A 15572-nucleotide genomic window follows, 5' to 3' on the forward strand; every position below is an offset into this window, starting at 1 on the left:
AACATGTATTCACCTTGGGAGCAAGATGAGATCATTGGGCGAGGGTGTTATTACCCGTGTGCTGCTCAATACTCTCATTCATACGCCTACAGTGAATCCGATGACATGGATTGGAACTCTCATCAGAACCATCATTACCGAGATGAAATGTATTCGCCCATGGCAAGTCATCAACAATCTCACCTCCATCAATTTCGTCCACAACAAAATCGGGTAAGTCCCAAGCTTAGTAGACTTGTTGCTGAGATGAATCAACAAGATTCTGAAGGGATAGACGATATGCTTCAAGAGCTGCATGAATTCGAGTCTAGAGATGATGGATGTTGGGTAGCTTATGAATTAAATGGAGAAACCTCCTTCAAATTTGTTAAGAATACCATGTCCAGTGAAAGTCTCTTGGATCCTAATTCTCCCATCATCGAATCCCTTGACCAAGGAAGAGAAGAACCTGTTTCTATTTCCAGCAATGACCTCATCACAACCAAACCATTTGAGTGCCTCGAAGTAGATAAAGAGGATCACAATCCTCCTGTTCTTGACGAGCCAAAGCCTTCCTCTACATCAACTCCTCACAACGTTGAGTGTGAGAAAAATCTCATGAAGGATGATACACTAATGGTGAAGTCGCTGATTGAAGCTCCTGAAGAAGAGCAAGGAATATAAGTTCATGATTCTATTTGTGACATCAAATCTGATATGATTCAAATACCAAAACTCTCTGAGGGAACAGGTATTTCGTAATTTCATTCATCTATGGTTTATATTCATGTTGGAGATCTTTCTGCTGCAGCTCTATTAGGTTTCACATCAAGTTTGCCTCTTCAAGTTGAAGATTGTCTTGTTCCTAATGATTTCCATGTTATGGAGATGAGAAAATATGCAAAGAACTCTCTTTTCCTGACCATAAGCAGTGGAGAAGAACCAGTTTTTGATCCTGGAGGAGCTACAAAAGTCCCTGAAAACGTCCTAGAAGAAGGTCCACCCTTCACACTTCATCAAAATATCAACCAAAGAAGTTCAATGTGCAACAATATTTCTTTTGGTGCACACTTTATCTTTGCTCATATGGGACGTGATGGAGACTCAATGGAGCCAAAGTGAAGCATAGATGGCCATCAAGACTCTTTCCTCAAGACTTGTCACAAGGAGAAAGCATTGAAGACTCATATCCCAGAGAAGTTACAAGACTACTTTTTGATCCTGGAGGAGACAATTCTTTGGTAGGTATGTTTTCTTTTAGTTTTTATTTCTTTTTTCAATAATGTTTTCCTTTTCTTAGTTTCAGGTTTTCAAAAAAAAAAAAACACAAAAACACACAAAAATCAAAAAAATATATATATATGTTTACCGCGGCCCGGAGGACCTGACCCGCGGCCAGCGTCACCTGTACCGCGGCCATGACCTCTTGACCCGCGGCCACGACCTTTTGACCCGCGGCCACGACCTCTTGACCCGCGACCACGACCTCTTGACCCGCGGCCGACCCATCTTCCCACCCGCGGCCAGCCTAACCTTCACCTGGAGACACGTTCGAAAGTTTGCCTGAGACGGAAGCATTACACTTCGAGTCAGAATTTGGTGTCTTCATCACGTTTGTAGAGGAGAAAGTAAAATTTCCAGAACATTTGGAATCAGGAGATTTGGAGCAGTGAGCTGAAAATTATGACTGTTTGAAGATGGACTTGTCTCGCAGCTAGACCAAACAGATGTGCATCAAAGAACCGGCGAGACGGAAGCCTTGCTCTTCTTGAATGCAGTCGGACCCTTCATCAAAATTGAAGCAGCTTGAGTCACCGATCTTATGGAGTTGGAAAATCAGGTACTGGACCATTGAGCAAGAAGTTGTGCAAGTTCTGGTGCAAGTGGTTTGCACTGGTATCTCTTTAAAGGAGATCCACATAAACCAACAATGACATCTCTTCTTGTCAATAATTTCTTTCCATCATATCACCTCCATAACAATTCTACAATCCATCTGCATACAGGTAAGTCGTTTAAAACTTTTAAAATATATTTTTCTTAGGAAAAACACATTTTTAAAAGAAAAAAAGAGGATTTCAAAGATCAAAATATCTTTTTCATCATTTTCTCCAACAAGCTTGGAGATTTTGAGAAAAGACCAGATTTCAAACTTGACAAATTCCTTTCAAATTTTTGAACCTGTCTCACTCTTTTTCAAAGGAAATTTCAAACCTATCATCACATCACACTTTCATCATGGTATGGATCCAAACTTCTCACTTTTTCTTATGAATTCAATTAAGGATTTTCTTAGAATAAGTAGAAATTTACCTTAAGATTATTGGAAATTGTCTTTGAGCTCAAGACTAGACTTCTAGGTAGTCAAAATTTGAAGAACTGTTTGATTCAGCTTAGCAAGTCTGGATTGTTTGGTCCTTGTTGATAGAAAACCAGGTTAGATTACATATGAGTGAGCTTTAACATCTACTAATTTCAGAAATCTCATGTGTTGGACATCACTATATCGAACTTGACCATAAATTCTTAGATTTTGCAATGTTTGATACAATAACAGTTTGTTTGTCATTTGAATTTGTTTGAGATATCTGTATGAACATCTTTGCTCATAATAATAGATTCAAAATACAGCCTCATTCATTCTTGGTTGCAGGTCATGGAACTTACCTGAGCACTTCGCATGAACATTATGCTGAGAAACTCATGCAAAGAACCATAGGTTTGATGATGATTCCTCTGCCACAGAGACAGACAGCAGCCATGAGACACAGGCGCCCATCCATCACCTCATCATACCCACGGTTCTACATCATTTTCTTTTCTTTTCTTTAGACTCTTTTGTTTTTATTTACCTTCTTCTCACCAACTTTTTCACACTGGGGACAGTGTGATTTAAGTCTGGGGGTGGATGTTCATCCTTTACTAATAAAATTTGGTTTGTTTTTTTCATAAAAGGTCTTTCATAAAAGGTTTTCAAAAGGTTTTCAAAAGTTTTTCAAAAACAGGAACACTGATTTCAAAAACAGGAACACCAAAAACAAAACTATGATGAATAAGACCCATGTGCTTCTAGACTTTTCAAGCTAGTTTCTTTTGTGGTTAGTACTAGACTAGGCGGTAGTTTGAGTACTTGCACTACGAACTCCCACCAGAGGATTTCTATTCATGGAGATCTTTTCTGCCAGGATATACTAGCTCATTCTATTTGAACATAATCTTGACATCTAATTTTTTCATTTTCGGTTTTAGGCAGGCATCATGATATACATCTAGGACATCTTTACATCATTGTTATCACTCTTTGTTGTCCTAGATGCCAGTTCATCTTTAGCTGGTACCACACCCTTTACCCAAAATCATCATTTCAAACTTTATGCATTCTCTCTTAAGCTTTTTTGGCAGATATGTGCAAAAACGCCGGAGAGGGAGGAACAACATGGTTTTAAGTCACTCAAGAGAAAGACTGAAGGAATTTGGAAAGTGGAGCTTAACGGTGCCTCAAAAAGCTCATTCATAAAGGTAAATTTTGTGCTCCTAAGACTCTATGTCAAAAGGTGGTTTCCCCTTTCCAAAAAAAAAAAGAAAAAAAAGAAAATAAATAAAATAAATAAATAAATAATTAAAGAAAGGAAAGGAAACCAAAAGCCCAAAAGAGTTTAGGATGGCCGAAATTATCTGAAGCAAAGGCAGGAAGTATTCATTTGTGACCATTGGTTTTAAACCTAGACAAAAATCTATGTCTGGGGGAGTCATGAGGAGAACCTGAAAAAAGGAGATCAAGAATTTTAAGGCAAGAAGAATGTGACTGGAAACTGTGGGGGAATCAACAGTTCCATCCTCTCTTGCTGTTTTGCATAATGTTTTGTCTCTCCAGAAAAAAGGTAACCCTAAACACTAAGAGCAACCTCAATGGGAGAGACCCATGAAGGTCTTCAGCTCATTATTTAATTAGTTTATGAGCAAAAAGTGAGATTGAAAACTTATTTTAGAGACTTGGTGTTATAAGTATGCAATGAAGAGACCCAAATGGGTTTCCAAAAAAAAAAAAATCAAAAGAAGAGGTAGAAAACAAAAACAATCTCTTTATTTTTTAACCAATGGAAACCCGCCACGTGTCGGTAGAAACGAGTAAAAATGTCGCCAAATAGGAGACGTCTCAGGCTATTTGGAGACGCTGCATCATTAAACAATTATTAAGTTTCTGGAAAAAACGCTGTGAAGACCGCGTTAATCATGCTCTAAGAACCTCACCCTGGAACAGCCATTTTGAATACCTAGCCTTGATTGCTTTACTAAAGTCCATTTGATGAGAACCACTTGAAATTTTGAATGAATGTTAAGAGCTAGTTGACAGGAAGATAGGTTAAAATGTCTAGACTTTCGCATGACGGATCAACGGACTAGTTCTGCCTGTGCTTTGGTGAGAATTTTCTAGACTATCTCTGATTTGAGCATAATTACTAACTTTGGTTTAGAAGCATGGTCTCTGAAATTTTTTTAGTTCTTGCGATTTTTAAACCTCTTTTCTAGAGTTAGATCTTTTGTTTTGGTTGAGGACAAACAAAAGTTTAAGTCTGGGGGAGTTGATAACACCTGATTTTGACCATTTTATGGATTACTTTCTGTATCTTATGCAGGTGTTTTCAATCAGTTTTGAAGATTTTATAAGTTTTTTCCATGTTTTGTAGTTTTTAAAGACTTTTCACGTTACTTAGGCAAAAGCAATGCAAACTGGAGAAAAATCCACTTTTGGCCAGTTTTGGACCGTCAGAAGTTTTACATCTGATGAAAACCTTCTCACCGTCCGATCACGCTCAATTTCCGACACAAGATAACGAACACAACCAGTTTTGCAATACAAGTGGAATCAAAGCAATCCAACGGTTGGATCATAAGTTATTTCCAATTTACTGAAGACATGTTCTGCAGTCTCGCGAAAGAAGCAAGAGAAAGAATGAAGTTTGGACATCATAGACCAACCACCGGGGCCCAGGAGCTCGTGACCGCCGTGAAAACCATCCTGGCCACGCCTGAGAGCCTTTAACCACGGTGGACCATCATTTACCAGACTTGGAGAAGCCCAATTCTGCGACAAGCCCATAAACGGCCCAATGGCCTGTTTTCAAGCCCAACTCATTCTCTCTGCAAAAGAAGCCCTAAAGACGACCAGAAACACTTGGAGACCTATAAATATGTATTTTAGAGACCCTAATTCGTGTGTGCGCCTTTCCCCTTGATAGGGAGACACCAAAGTTTTGTTTCTTAGATTTAGATTAGGGAGATAGAGATTCTTCTCTTGAACCTTTACTGTTTCTTTTCATTTATCTATTCAGTTTATGAAATCTCTTTTAATTTACTAATTTTCTATTACAAAACCAATGATGATGTTGTCAAGCTCAGCCATGTCTGAGTCGTCACCTTGCTGGGTGAAGAGGGTGATGCGATGACTTTGTAGTCAACTCCTCTACCGTGCGCTTTACAGATTTAACCTTATCGATGAGAAGTTTGATCTGCTTTTCACAGCTACCAAGACCATTCAGCATCTTAGTTGAGAAGCTTTTGAAGCATTGGTCGAAGTGCGCTTTCATAGTAGCGACAACTCCAACCCCATGATCACCAACGAAAGAGGCGGCTGAGGCAGAGGTTGTGCAGGTTTTCTTGCGACTTGATTCATCTGAGGGAAGGATCCTTTTTCCTTCTTCTGCCGTGACGATGTGTGAACCCAGAACACCTTCCAGAGGCCAGTGGTTTTTTGAGAACTTGAATTGGGGGTCATGGATTGCATTGACAATTTTGACAATAGCCGGATCCTGTTGCTCATCATCCGAAACTGGAAACATATCCGCAAGTCCTTAGCCACGCAGCATTGTATGCGAGCCTGGAAAAACACAATTTGAATATTGAAGTCTACTTCATAAATGAATTACTATATAGAAGTCTACGTATGAAGTCTACCACTGAAGTCTACTTCATAACTGAATTACTATATAGAAGTCTACAAATGAAGTCTACCACTGAAGTCAACTTCATAAATGAATTACTATATAGAAGTATACTACGGAACAAGACTTCTAAATGAGAATGAATAATACCAGTTTTAGCATGTTGGCTTTGACGTTCTTTCGTCCTCTTGATCCTTTGTAAACCAGCAGAAGAGGTGTAGGATCATTTGGCAATGGTTCGCCAAATTCAGCAGCAAAATCCGGAAGAGCATAGTACACCCATACTTGAAGAGCTTGCACAAATCTTTCTATATGAATATTTTTGCTGAGATCTTTCTCCTTGACTGACTTGATCAGATGCTGAAAAGCAATTCTTCCCCATGGGAACTCCTTAAAACCTTCGAGATCTAACACTAGTCTGGCATGGTTGACATTTGTGGATAAGGCTGGTCTAGTTGCAACTATGAAACCAGCGTAGATCCCAAGATATCCCAAACACAGCTTATCACCCCGAGACCATGATGAGCAGTTGGAACAGGCTTCAATTATTTCGAATGTGCTTGGCCCCAACTCGTCATCGACCCCCATTTGCTCCCAAAATGCCCACATTTCATAAGAAAGCTCAAGATCAGCTAGAGCCACGTCATCCACGTACCGGCAGTTGAGTCCGGTGATCTCCTCAACCTCATGCAATGAAAACCGAACTGGAGTGGTACTAATCAGGCTCCATATCTCGTACCTCTGCTTGCAAACTATCTGAAAGGTCAGCATGTGGTGCACCAGCCTAGAAGCCCAACCAAAATCCAAGTCGTGGAACTTTAAAAAAGACACCCAACGGTGACTCGTAAATCTCTTCCCATTCATCCTCTTGTAGAGCTTCCCGTAGTGCAGGTACCAGCCTATAATCATCAGCATAATAGCTGATACTTTCATCCGGGGCTGGCTCACCGCCTTTGGTGTACAATATTCTAGGGAATTCAGAGGGCACCATTATCTAACACAGTATTCTGCATCAACGGTAACATAGCTTTAATCAGAAAACTAGTTATAACTAACGGGTTGAAACTATACACGAATGAAGTCTACTCTTGCAAAATGAAGTCTACTCTTGCAAAATGAAGTTTACTTTTGCAAAATGAAGTCTACTTTTGCAAAATGAAGTCTATTTTTGCAAAATAAATCTACTTTTTGTAAAATAAAGTTTACTTTTTCAAAATGAAGTGTACTTTGTAAAATGATGTCTACTTTTACAAAATAAAGTCTACTTTTGCAAAAGGAAGTCTACTTTTCACATTCTAAGTACAATCCGACTCGAGAAGTCTACTGAAGCCAACCGAAGCAATCAATACATCAAAAATACAGTATATGAAGTTTACCTAAGCCACATGAAGAATCAAAACATCATAAATACTGTATATAAAGTCTACTAAAACCAATCAATCCAAATGCAACCAGATCTGCAACCGAAGCAATCAATACATCATAAATGAAATCTACAAAGTAAATAGTGTTTACAGTCGTGATTAGATAAAGCCGGCGTCGAGAAAATGCAACCAGATCTGCAAAAAAAAAAACCTATGTACTCAAACCCGACAAACAAAATTACAGGAAGATATAAGAAATAGAGGAACAGCTACGTATATATCTTCGGAAGGACATCTTCTAACCGTTTTGAAGCAGGAAAGCAGATCTACCAAAAAAAAACCCTAGTTTCAGATCTGGACACTGGTAGTTACGAAAACGGAATGGTGATGAACACGGAAGAGTAGGGAAGCAAGGGGGTGATGTTGGAGGAAGAAAACTTGCCTGAACAGGGTTATCGGCGGCGGTGTGTAAGTTGGCGGCGCCGGAGAAGAGAAACAGAAATCGCCTTTGTCTTTTTTTTTTTAAACAAGAACTTTCGACATTTTTTTTTAACGGGATCTGTAAAATTCCTTTATATAGTCTGGTAATTCCGTTCGGTTCGGGTAAGTTTTTTTCGGTTAGGTTAATAATTTTTCTGGGACTAGGTAAATTTACCCGGTTACGGAAAGTTTTTCTTTGTTAGGGGAAGTTATTTCCAGTTCAATTTTGGTTTAAATTTCTGTTAGGTTAATTTATTCGGTTTAGCAGACTTCAAAATAGAAGTCTACTAATTTTAAAACCTAAATCATAGATTTTTTTCTTCCTAATTTAAAAACATAAATTTCTATTTATCAATATGAAAATATAATTTATGTACATTTGGGTTACAATTAGGGAATTTATGAATGTAATTTTGATACCAAAATAATTTTTTCTAAATTTTAAAATTAAATTTTCTGTTTAGTTACTTAGTAGACATTATTCAGATCAATTACGAAGATGTGTATCTCAATCAGAGAGGATCTGATGAGATTTGGATACAGTTTTCAATGGTGAAAATAGAATCACGGATCAGGTTTTCTTTTGCGAATCAAAGGGGAGGTGCGATTACCAAGGAAAAAGAAAAAGCGGATCTTAACTATGGCAAGGTTAATACTCGGTTTCAATCGACGGAAATCAGATCGGAGTCTCAGATTTCGATGGTTTCACACGATTATTTCATAAGGGGAGAATCTGGAATGAAGAAGGGAATCCATCTAAATTCAGAGTCGACTCCAAAATCCGAAAAGGCAGATCGGGGGATAATCAAGCGAAGCTGTCAGAGATTATCATCTCAACGGATTCTCGATATCAATCCACACTAAATGGCGGTGATAAACAGGGAAAATGCAAACAGTATTAAACAGAGACGAATGAGTTTTCTGCTATTCACCACTCACATTTTTCAAGTATACAAACCTTACTCTCTCAGCTGCGGCTTACTCTCGATTATCAAAACAAGATGTCTCAAAGCTCGGTTTTAAAACAGACAGTTTCAAAGAAGGTGGTCGAAGCTCCAATCAAGAGGTTGAAGATCACGGTGCCCAAATTTGATAACAAGAGCCTGATTGAAGGTTACTCACGCACTCTCATAGGCAGGTGCATGAACCCCCAAATGCAAGACATGAAAGCTCTATTGTACATGCTTCCAAGAATATGGAAAATGGAGGATCGGATAGCAGGTGCGGATCTTGGAATGGGCAAGTTCCAGTTCCATTTTCAGAAAGAGGAAGACATTCAAGAGGTAATGAAGATGGAGCCATTCCATTTCGATTACTGGATGCTGTCTCTGGTGCGGTGGAGTCCGGTTGTTGACCATCAATATCCATCAGCGATCAAGTTCTGGGTCAGGATAATGGGAGTTCTACTCCATTTCTGGGCTGTTGTGACCTTTGAAATTATTGGCAAGGCGCTTGGATCAGTGGAAGCAGTTAATCTAGATGAGGGGAAGATTCAAGTGATAATCGATGGTTTCAAACCATTAATTTTTGAAACGACGGTGGAGTTCGACGGTGGTGTAGAAACAATGGTGTATCTGAGGTACGAGCGTTTGTTTGGGTTTTGCAAAATATGTCAGAGTTTGTGCCATGATCACCAACGGTGCCCAACACGGAGTGAATCGGAAGAACGGAGACGTCGAGGTGAATTCAACGATGACCCGACAAATGGTTATGGAACAGCTTTGTATAAAACAGCTATTAAATACGGATGTAGCGGAGGTAATGGAGGCAAAGATGTGGGGAAGCACAATGGAGGAGGGAATCATGGTAAACAGAAAAAAGGGAGGACAGAGAGGAGATATGGCGAAAGTTCATCAAGGGGTTTCAGACACTCGAGCCACCCTCCTCCAAAAGAACAACAGAAGAGGTATGTGACGGAGGAAGCGAAAGAGATCGCGTCGGTTGAAACGGAAAGTTTGTCTCAGCGTCAGATGACAACTTCCACCTCAGAGAATCAGGAGATTGCTGTGGCACACACATCTCAAACGCAGGAGGTTGGCTCAGGTATGCACACTACAGCACATCAAAAAGACAAAGCAGTGAGAAAGAGTTTATCATTTGAGGATGATGACCTGCTGGATTTTGCGGCTCGGGGAAAAGAGGACCAAGAACTGGAGGACAGGTGGTTTATAGAGGAGAATGGGGATGGCTCGGTATTAAACATGAAGGCAAATGCTTAAAGTGACTTTCATGATTCTGGCGATGCTATATCAGATTTTCTGCAACAGGTGAACTCAGGGGTTGAATCGGGTGAACTCCATCTCGATATCGACAACAATTTGGGTGCTTTGGGACATGAAGAAGGTGAATCTTTTGAGAACCCAGATATTGAGATGCAGATGCTGGTGGAACAGGTGAAATCACCAGTGGAACCCGTAGAGGTGGAAAAAAGTGAGGCTGATTCTCAGTTGGTCATCATGGAGGAGGACAAGGGGAAGAGTGCGGCGCCAACTAAACCAGAACCAAGGAAAAAAACAACAGAAATCCACTCTGCCTTACCTTGGTGGTTCAAAAAAGAGAATGGGAAGGACAAAATTAAGGATTTGAAACAGAAACTAGAAGAGATCCAAAATGATGATACACGATCGGAAGAGGAACTAAAGGATGCAGCGAAAAAGTTACAGGCAGCTTATCGGGATGAAGAACTTTACTGGCAACAGAAGAGTCTGACTCAATGGGCACAGGCAGGAAATAAAAATACCAAATTTTACCATGCCCTAGTTAAACAACGAAAAGCACGAAAATCGGATTATTGGTTTACACAATGAGGTGGGAACATGGGTAACATCCGAAAAAGAGATTGACCAGGTAGCTGTAAAATATTTTGAGGAATTATTCACCACGACTTCCCCAATGTAATTTGATGACGCATTGGGTCAGATTAGACCATTAATTTCAGAAACTAATAATGTTATGCTCACGGCGATAGCCTCATAAGAGGAAATAAGAAACGCACTTTTCATGATGCACCCAGAAAAAGCTCGAGGACCTGATGGGATGACAGCACTTTTTTACCAACGCTCGTGGAATATTATCAAGGCGGATCTCGTACGGTTTTTCAATGATTTTTTGGAGACGGGGTGTCTCGAGGAAGTTTTAAATCAAACAAACATTTGTTTAATCCCAAAAATAGAAAGGCCTACACGGATGACAGAGCTGCGACCTATTAGCCTCTGCAATGTAGCTTATAAGCTCATATCTAAGGTGTTATGTCAGCGTTTGAAAAAATTACTACCGGCTCTAATATCGGAAACACAATCAGCCTTCGTGGCAGGACGGTTGATCTCAGATAATATTCTAATAGCACAGGAAATGTTCCATGGTCTAAGAACCAATAAATCATGCAAAAGTACCTATATGGCAATTAAGACGGATATGAGTAAAGCCTATAATCAAGTTGAGTGGACATTTATTGAGGATCTCTTGCGACGTTTCGGCTTTGCAGAAAGTTGGATCATATGGATGACGAGATGTATTACAACAGTGAAATATAGAGTTCTTCTAAATGGTCAACCAAAGGGCCAAATAATCCCGAAACGTGGTCTACGCCAAGGGGATCCTTTATCCCCATATTTATTTATTCTATGTACGGAAGTCTTAATAGCAAATATTAAGAAGGCTGAAGAGGAAAAGCTATTAATTGGGTTAAAGGTAGCACGGGCAAGCCGTTCGATCTCACATTTGCTCTTTGCAGATGATAGCATCTTCTTCTGTAAAGCCAACAGAGAGGAATGCCAGAAGATATTGGCCATTCTGAAACAATACGAGAGGGTTTCGGGACAACAAATTAACTTTGATAAATCTTCTATCCAATTTGGTCACACAGTCACAGAGCAAACTAAAAATGAGATGAGACAGATTATAGGAATTTCTCGAGACGGAGGGACGGGATCCTATCTCGGCATCCCAGAGAGTTTAGACGGTGCCAAGACCAAGGTATTTAATTATGTAGCAGAGCGACAAAATGACAGAGTAAACAGCTGGACATCCCCTATGTTGTCAAAGGGGGGTAAAGAAGTCCTAATTAAATCGGTAGCATCAGCAGTTGAAAAAAAACAAAAATCGGTAGCATCAGCAATGCCAAATTTTGTTATGTCCTGTTTTCGGTTGCCTAAAGCCACAACAAAAAAACTATCATCCGCAGCGGCAAAATACTGGTGGAGCTCCGACGGACAAAATCGAGGTATGCATTGGATGGCGTGGAAGAAAATGTGTAAAGCCAAAAGTGAAGGCGGAATAGGTTTTCGTGACGTGGAGGATTTTAACACAGCTTTATTGGCAAAACAACTATGGAGGCTCATCGATAGACCGACATCCTTATTTGCCAGGGTTTTTAAGGGACGATATTTTCAGAACACGAGTCTTTTAGACCCAGTTAGATCCTACTCGCCGTCTTATGGATGGCGAAGTATTCTCTCGGCTAGATCTCTGGTTAATAAAGGACTAATCAAAAGAGTTGGTTCAAGATGTTCCATTTCTGTCTGGAATGATCCATGGATACCTTCTTCTCGCCCGAGACCAGCCACTTGTAAGGGTATTAATTTTTACCCAAACCACATGGTCAATCACCTGATTGATCCAATGACAAAATCATGGAATTTGGGAATTCTGACGAAAATCATCGACCCAGGGGATATAGAGATCATTCGGGGAATCCCTATTAGTAGATCCTATATGCCAGATCAATTGGGATGGCATTTCTCAAAATCTGGACGTTGAACAGTAAGAACTGGGTACAAGGTTGAACAGGAATACCCTGAGGGAGACTTAGTGGTTTTCTCAGGCCCAGATATAAAGGCATTACAAGCACATACTTGGAAATAAAAATGTGCACCAAAATTGAGACATTTTATTTGGCAAGCTCTTTCGGGATGCCTCTCCGTATCCGCTAGATTACGCACCCGGGGAATACAATGCGACACACAATGTGCACGCTGTGGTGCGGAGGAGGAATCAATTAATCATGTTCTGTTTGAATGCCCCCCGGCTTTACAAACATGGGCACTATCCAAAATCCCATCCCCCCCCCCCCCCCCCGGGATATTCCCGGGATCATCGGTTTTCGCAAATTTTGACCATCTGTTTTGAGGATTCCACAAGGGGTGCAAAATTCATACTACCCTTGGATTGTATGGTATATATGGAAAGCACGGAACAAAAAATTATTTGAGAACAAAGACATCGATCCACGGGTCACATTAACAATGGCAGAAACAGAAGCGACATTATGGGAGGAGGCCCAAAGGAAGGAACAAGCTTCACACACTGCGGAAATTTATAATGTTCAGGGTTTATCATCACATATACCCCACGAGGGTTGGTGGTGTTATCTTGATGGTTCTTGGAAGGACACGGATCCTTTTGTGGGACTTGGATGGTTTTATTATAAGGAGGGAGATACAGAAACAATAATGGGAGCACAGAAAGTACGACGGCGCCTTACGCCTCTACATGCCGAATTGGAGGCCCTTATATGGGCAATGCACTGCATGATCCTGAACCATAAGACGGAAGTAGCTTTTGCAATAGACTGTTCGGAGATGGTGAAGATGGTGTCTGAACCCGACGAATGGCCAGCTTTCGCTCTTCATTTGCAAGAGATTGGAAGAATGAAGGACAATTTCAGCTTCTTCCTTCTAAAATATATCCCACGCACACGAATTCGAAGGCAGATAATCTTGCAAGATTGTTTATGTGCTCGTGTCCAACCTCAAAAAATTGTTTATGTGAATTCGTATCCACCGAATTGGTTGATTGAACCGTTTTAGGAAGTTCAAGCTGTTGACAAAAAAAAAATTACTTAGTAGACTTCATTTCGTTTGAACGAAGTCTACTAGTAGACTTTTTAGACTTCTTTCACTCTTTAGTAGATTTCGTCAGGGTTTAAAAGATATAACGAAAGAAAGTTACTCGAATGCAAAATCGGAATTTAGCTAAGTATGAGATCATCTAAATCTACCAATCGGAATCTTCCACTCCGATTGAGTGGGGATGTCAGAGTTGTTGACGGTGAGATCGTTCATCTCGAGATAAAAATATAGAGACTCCCAGTCGTTGAATTTACTGGGTTTAGGCCCAGTAACTATGTTCTTCTTCGGCTTGGCTTTCGCAGCGAAGAACCACTCCTTTGATTTGTGGATGTTCACCGAGAAGAGGTCTTCGAAGACGTCCCACGGCCGATCTCCAGCTTCTGGAATTATGAAGATGACTCGGTCCGAGAGTCCGCTTCCTTCGAGCACGGCACGAACAGCACCCGGAGAGACAGAAGAAGATGGCACGTTGCTGGGACGAACGACTTTGCACCTTGGAAGTGGTGGCGAAGCATGAACCACAGCATCGAGGTTATCCTCGGCAGCTTCCGCCTCAGTAGCGATCTCTCCCTGATTCTCTCCTTCAGGTTCCTCGCCCTCCTTCGGCCCAGTTCGAGCTTCCGTCTCGCGAGTTTCAGTCGCCAGTTGCTCGGTAGCTTCAACTCGAACCCTGGCACGGCTGCTGCTCGCATCCACCGATTTAGAGTTCTTACGAACTAACTAGGGGGGATTGCTTTCTTCCCGAGAAGAGTCAGACGAACGAGGACGTGAAGAAGAAGAGCTCGGCTCCGAAGGATCTGATTAGAGGAAGAATTGATTGAAGAAGAGTTCGAAGACATGTTGAGTTCGGAGAAATGGAGTCGAAAGAAAATCTGGGAAAAGTTAAGAACAGCTTGAAGATCGATCGGAAAAAGGTTAAAGCTTGATCGGAGAACTTGAAGATCGATCAGAAAGGGTTGAAAATCGATCGGAAAGTTTGAAGATCGATCGGAAAACTCAAGAAATCGCGGCGGCAAGAGTTAAAAAAACGAGAGAGAACTACAAACAATCTAGAGAGAAGGGAGAGCAGCGTACCTTATATATGCTTGAACGAGGATAATGAATGCGAGAAGAAGTTTTTCACTTATAAACAGTGGGAATCGCGGGTTCCTCGATTTTCGCAAAAATCTCGGAATTCACGCGCCTCATTGAAGACAGGGTGCAAAACGTCCGGGAATGCGAATCGACTGCGGTTACCGAGCTCGGTTTGTGACCCACTTTGAATCAAATGAGTTCGACTAAAAAGTCATTCCCTTTCATCGAACTGAGGGGGGGGGGCTAACTGTTGGAGGTGAAAACCGCACCCCGGTTTTCTCCGATACAAACCGAGATCGGCGTAATATAAGCCCGGTTTACGAAGGAATGTACCGGGAAGACTGGGCTGAGTGAAGTCATGGGCCGAACGCAGCCCATTAAGCCGAGGTCGGCGAGAAGCTTCTCGAAGGAACGGAGAAGCTCCCCGAGTTCGATCAAAAATAGGAAAGTTTCCTATTTGGAAAAGGAAACGAACATGAGAAAAGGAAAGGAACCGAGAGAAAAGGAAAGTCCTCTCGGTCCCATATCGCCTAAGACGTGCTTGAAGACCGACTTAGAGGATATATATAAAGGGAGACGAATCGACACCAGAGAGAACAAGATATTCCCGGAAAGACTTAGAGACTGAGAACTCATTACGCTGGACTCTTAGTTGCATTAAGTCTTAGTTCGTTATTGTCCATCTAAATAACCGAACTCAGTTGTATTTGCTTGATTCGATCTAATAAAAAACCGAGTTTCTGATCTAAAGTACTGTTTTGTCCCTTGTCGATATTCACATATCAACATCTACTAGTAGACTTTTTAGACTTCTTTCACTCTTTAGTAGATTTCGTCAGGGTTTAAACGGTAATTAGGACATCCGTTTTTCTTTGTCATACATG

The sequence above is a fragment of the Eutrema salsugineum genome, unplaced genomic scaffold (genome assembly GCF_000478725.1).
Source record: "Eutrema salsugineum unplaced genomic scaffold, Eutsalg1_0 scaffold_2, whole genome shotgun sequence".
NCBI classification, from domain to species: Eukaryota; Viridiplantae; Streptophyta; class Magnoliopsida; order Brassicales; family Brassicaceae; genus Eutrema; species Eutrema salsugineum.